The following is a 5,755-nucleotide window of genomic DNA, read 5'->3' on the forward strand; positions in this document are numbered from 1 at the left end:
CGTAGGTTTCTTAGACAAACGTAAAGAAGGTTAGTACTAACTTAAACTAACTAACAGTATAGATACAAGTACGTACGACAAGTAAAGTAGGACGATATCCAGGCCAGTAAAAGCAATAGTTCGATACAAATACGAACAGTAGGTACACACATTGTGTCTGTGTTTCATTGCATAAAAACAGATTGTGTATTTTCTTTCACAATTCGTATCCCGTCTCATTATTCTGTTTAACATGTCCTCCAGTAGGTCAGCAATAAGTTCCGGAAGTACAATACTAAAATCCGTGGTTCGATTCTCCACCGTGGATAGAGCGCAGATAACACATTGTGTAAGATTTGTGCTAAAAAGAACAACAACTATTCTGAACCATGGAACTTGAACTTTTTAAAGATGACTCATAAAGTGATCTATATTTTCAGGAAAAAATTATTGCAAAGATAAATAACAATTATAACATTCACTTCCCATTTCACGTGATTTTAAACTATTTCATTATTACTTACTGTTGTGACAACATCAAAGTAAGTGCATAGATAATGTACTGTGTTCAACTAACGAAAAAATTCAAGTACATAGTGATTAAATAGAAAGTTATTTGACAATCCTTGATGAAAAGAATCTTAGTTTGATTGTTTGTTCTAAAAACGAAATCAAACAATTACACATAAAAACACCTAAAACATTGTTTTACTTGGAAGTTTATGATAATTTATAAGTTTACTTCTGATTCCGTCTTTTATATAGAAAAAGTATTAAGTTTTTATAAAATGTATTTGTTTATCGTAAACTCATTAATAAGCATAATATCTTATATTTACTACTAGCTTAAAAATTAAAACCTCAGTTTGATTGTAAAATAAAATGTAAAGAAAAGTAAAGTAAAAAGTAAAATACAAGTTCACTCTTTCCTGAACATCCCCCGGATTTACACATAAAATAGTCATTTATTAACTATAGAAATTATTGTTGTTTGTTATTAAGCACAAAGGGCTATCTGTGCACTGCCCAACACGAGCATCGAAACCCGGTTTCTAGCAGTATTATTCCGTGGACCTGCAGCTGTGCCACTGGGAGGCTATACAAATTAACCTTGAAGTATTGCAAAATAACCTTACAGGAAGCCATTACGGAGTTAGTACACGAATAATGTATTTAAATGCTAATATTTAGTATAGCTACCTTTGCCATCAATAACAAGTTGGCATATTTGTGGCATTACGCCTATAATTTTTTTTCAAAGCCTGTGGCGTCATTTTATTTCATTTTTCTTTAAGATGTGTCCAGAGGCTTTCTTTAGTACAGTTCGTACTTTCGTCAAACATAAAGTTCAGCAAATCCCAGATTCATTTTAGTTAAAGTCAGACTTTGTGGCGCCTATCTCATTCGTTAGAGATTTCTTGAATTTTCTTTCTTTGCCAAATAACCTCGACATTTGTTGGAAGTGTGTTTGGAGTCATCATATATTTGAAATATGAAATTCTGCTCCATCAGCTTCATTCCAGAGTTTAGCATAAGGGAAAAATACACTGTGGTATTTATAATGATCCATGATAACATTAATGTTGTGTAGATGACCAACAAAATTAACAAATATTTCTCTTCATACGGTGATAGAGCCTCCTGTAAGTTCGACTGTTGGCGCAAGCACTCCTTCTGTAACCTCTCATTGACTCTTTGGCGAACATATGCATGTCGGTTGTAACAAAACAGTTTACATTTTGATTCGTCTAACCAAAGCAATTTTTGACACTCTTCAAAAGACCATGATGCATTTTTCTTTGGCAAAAGCTAGCCTCTTTAAGCAGTAAGGTCTTTCTTGGTGCTACTCTTTCCCAAAGGCCACATTTTTGTACAGTTCTTGAGAACATACTTCTTTAAACTTTATCTCTTCGTGACTTGTTAGTGTCATCAGCATTATCTCTTTCAATGTTCCTTCAGTTTTTCAGGAATTGATTTTTAAACACCTGACAACTTTTTCAGTAAACGTTTTTCCATCCCTTTCCTTGTTTGATGTTATAGGACTGGGTTTCCTTGTAGCTGTCAAATGTTTACTTCGCAATACTTGATGAATTGTCGAATCCTTTTTCTTAAACTCTAACCAGCATGATGTAAAGATTTGACTTTGACTCTGTCAAGGTAATTAAGTTATCTTAATGGTAGCACCACATTAGATTAGCTGAACTAGGTAATGTTTTTGTTTTTAAAGAAAATCATTTATATACCTATACGTACCTGTATGAAAAACGCAGATGTGAAATCTCAAATACATGTCAATGGTGACTGGTTCAGAAACTAAAGTCAAACATGTGTGACAATGCTGTACACTTTGTATTTAGATTAGATATCTTGAACAACTTTTAAAAAATCCACTGCACTTAATTTGAAGTTATGACTTTAATGTGCTACACATTTAATTAATTTAAAATTTGAAAAGAATAAAATGTGTAGCATATTAAAATCATAGATAAAGTATAAAAAAGTCAACAAATTGCCTGTTTGATGCTTTTTTTTTAATTACATTGGTTTTATTTAAAACGCACAACAAATAAATATTACAGGAGCAATAGAGTGTGCTAATAAATTTACACACTATTGTAAAGTGATTAGGAAATTCTGTGTTTGTTGAATGTAATCTTAGTATCGCAATTTAAGAATAAAAATATTAATACTATTTGTTTGTTTTGTTTGTTTTTGAATTTCGCGCAAAGCTACACGAGGGCTATCTGTGCTAGGCGTCCCTAATTTAGTAATGTAAAACTAGAGGGAAGGCAGCTAGTCATGACCACCCACCGCCAACTCTTGGGCTACTTTTTTAACCAACGAATAGTGGGATTGACCGTCACATTATAACGCCCTCACGGCTGAAAGGGCGAGCATGTTCCGTGGGACGGGGATTCGAACCCGCGACCCTCAGATTGCGTGTCGAGCGCCCTAATACTATTTGTAAAACAACTAATCTATCTTTGCAATTTCATAATGAAAAAAATAAAAACTACATAAAAGGTATCGTATAAAGAATAAAATATACTAAGCTGTGGAATTACCCAAATAGAAATGTTCTTATGCATATATATATATATATATATTGTATTTTTATCATATTTAAGCAAATATATTTCATCAGATCTTTTAATAATTGTTAATGGAATGTATAGTAATTTCGCTGAAATTCTTCGAAATATTGTAAAAATATTACTGATTTTACGTAACTTTTCGAGTAACAAATTAGATGATTAATGTTTTTAACCAACATTTGTGGTTTGGTGCTGTTTCTCAAAAATAACCTATTTCATAGTTTTTGTGAAAAAATAGTCAAGTATTAAACTTCTGCCCCCCAGTGGCACAGCGGTATGTCTGCGGATTTACAACGATAAAAACCGAGTTTCGATGCCCGTGGTGGGCAGAGCACAGATAGCCCATTGTGTAGCTTTGTGCTTAATTCCAAACAAAAAAAAAAAACAATTAAACATCATGATAAATATATATATATATTTCACTGATGTTTCTCCTGCCATCTAGTCAGAATCAACGAATTTAAAGAATTTATTATTATTTTTAAATTTTTTCAAGTTGAGTTTTTTGTTTTGTTTTACTTTTAACATCCCAAACTTCTATTTCAATTCGGGGTCTGTTCTGGTGGAATTCTGGTGCGTTAGACACTCAACCGAGTTTTTTCTTATTTTACTAATCACAATACACTCTTATCGTCAGCTGTCTCTTCTGATACTTAGTGTTTATGTTACTCTACTTTTCATTTCATAAATTTACTAATATTGCAATATTCTTCTTATGGCTCCTTGTCAACTATTTAAATTCAAACAATCTTAATGTCTAAACGTAATCACCGTTGCGAAAATATTGTACCTGAAAATAATTAAATATTTTTACTTGAAATTTTCTGCGGAGTCTTTTGCATTCTACTTACACAAATAAAAGAAAAAAGAATATACATTGTTTAACTTCTTGTTGATGAAATTCGTAGCCAGGATGTAGCCTTGGTGCAAAATATGCAGACAAACAATTATTCGTAAGATATTATACATTATTCAGTTTACATACGGCCCCCGGTGACTCAGTAGTAAGTTTTAAGGCTTATAACACTCAAAATCAGGTTTTGATACCAAACAAACAAAACAAACGTTCACGTATATACAATGCACAAATGACAATAAATAGACTTATATTTTTCAAAATTATGCTGTTATCGTGATTTTTATTTGGGGGGGGGGCGGCCCAGTGATTAGCGTGCCGGACTGCTTCCGAACTTCGTGGTTCGCACCCTATTATTGTCAATAAAAAAATAAATGAACTCCAATTTTTGGAGCCGTGGGTGCGTTATAAAATCGACAATTAAATCACACTATTCGATTAAAGTAATCCATGAGTTGGCGGCGAGTGGTGTTGACTAGTTGTCTTTCCTCAAGTCTATCACTTCAAAATTAGAGACAGCTATCACAAATATCCCCCGTAGCTTTGCGTGAACTTCCATAAACAACAGACCTTTATTTTTTTACCAAGTTGTTATAAAAAATATTATTTCCGCGACTATAAACAAGAGAGACAATTTCTACGATGCATTGTTTTTCCACTTCAGAAATGTACAAAGCCTTGAATGGCAATTCGACGTTTTGAAAAAACAAACAAAAAACAAATTTCGATTGTATGCAAAGAGTTATTAATTTATGTTATATGACATATTGTATACATCTGAAGGAAAGAAAAAAAAAAAGATCAATAAATCTTAAGTAAAAATATTATTACTTGAAAATTATATTTCGAAGGATACTTTGCATATTATTTTGTGTTTAAAAGGACGTAAATTACATTACTAAATCAATTCTTAAACAATAAATTGTACTATTGTTGTATCTTACTTGTAGTCAACAACTGATTTGATGGTTGTTTCTGGTTGAGAAAGGATTATTCCAAGTCCATACCAATATGAATATAATCAGACAGGTCTTTTGTGGATTTCATTTACTCTTTATCACCAGATAATGTGAACCGATAAGGAATAAATTAGATTAATTAAAAATAATTTGAATAAAGTATACACAAATGCCATTCCATGACATACTAATAAAATATTTTTTATAGGTTTTTTGTTTTCTGGCGCTCAAAATAGTTATCGTTAAGAGTCCTTAAAGTCAATATTACTTCAAGAGGCAATTCGGCTGTTTGTGTAATTACAAATATATAGGTATATCTAAAAAAATTACTGTGTCTTATAAAAGTTTCGAATTTACTTTTGGAATATTTATTTGTCCAGGTGAACATTCATGGTAGCTAGCCATTATAGTTTTAATTTTGGACTACAGATGGCAGGCTCGAGCTAATGCGTTTGTTTGAAATTAAGCACAAAGCAACAGAATGGGCTGTCTGTGACATACCCACCACGGGTATTGAAACTCGGATTTTAGCGTTGTAAGTCCACAGACATACCGCTGTACCACTGGGGGGGGGGGGCGAGTTAATGGGATTTTATAGTTTTGTTTTTTATTGTTATTGTGCAAAGCTACACAACAGGCTATCTGTCTCTGTCCACCACAGGGAGAATCGAACCCCATATTATACCGTTACATGTCCGTAAACTTACTGTCGACCCCCTGGGAACATTTTGTGGTTTAGAATATTGTTTTTAGATTTTCAAATTTCCTTTCAAATATGTACAATTAATATAACTGAGTTAGTACCCAAATTATAGACTACTAAGATCTTGGCATATTTCTCTAGTATATTAATCTGGTAACTCTAA

This window comes from Limulus polyphemus, unplaced genomic scaffold (assembly GCF_000517525.1).
Source record: "Limulus polyphemus unplaced genomic scaffold, Limulus_polyphemus-2.1.2 Scaffold97, whole genome shotgun sequence".
Taxonomy (NCBI): Eukaryota; Metazoa; Arthropoda; class Merostomata; order Xiphosura; family Limulidae; genus Limulus; species Limulus polyphemus.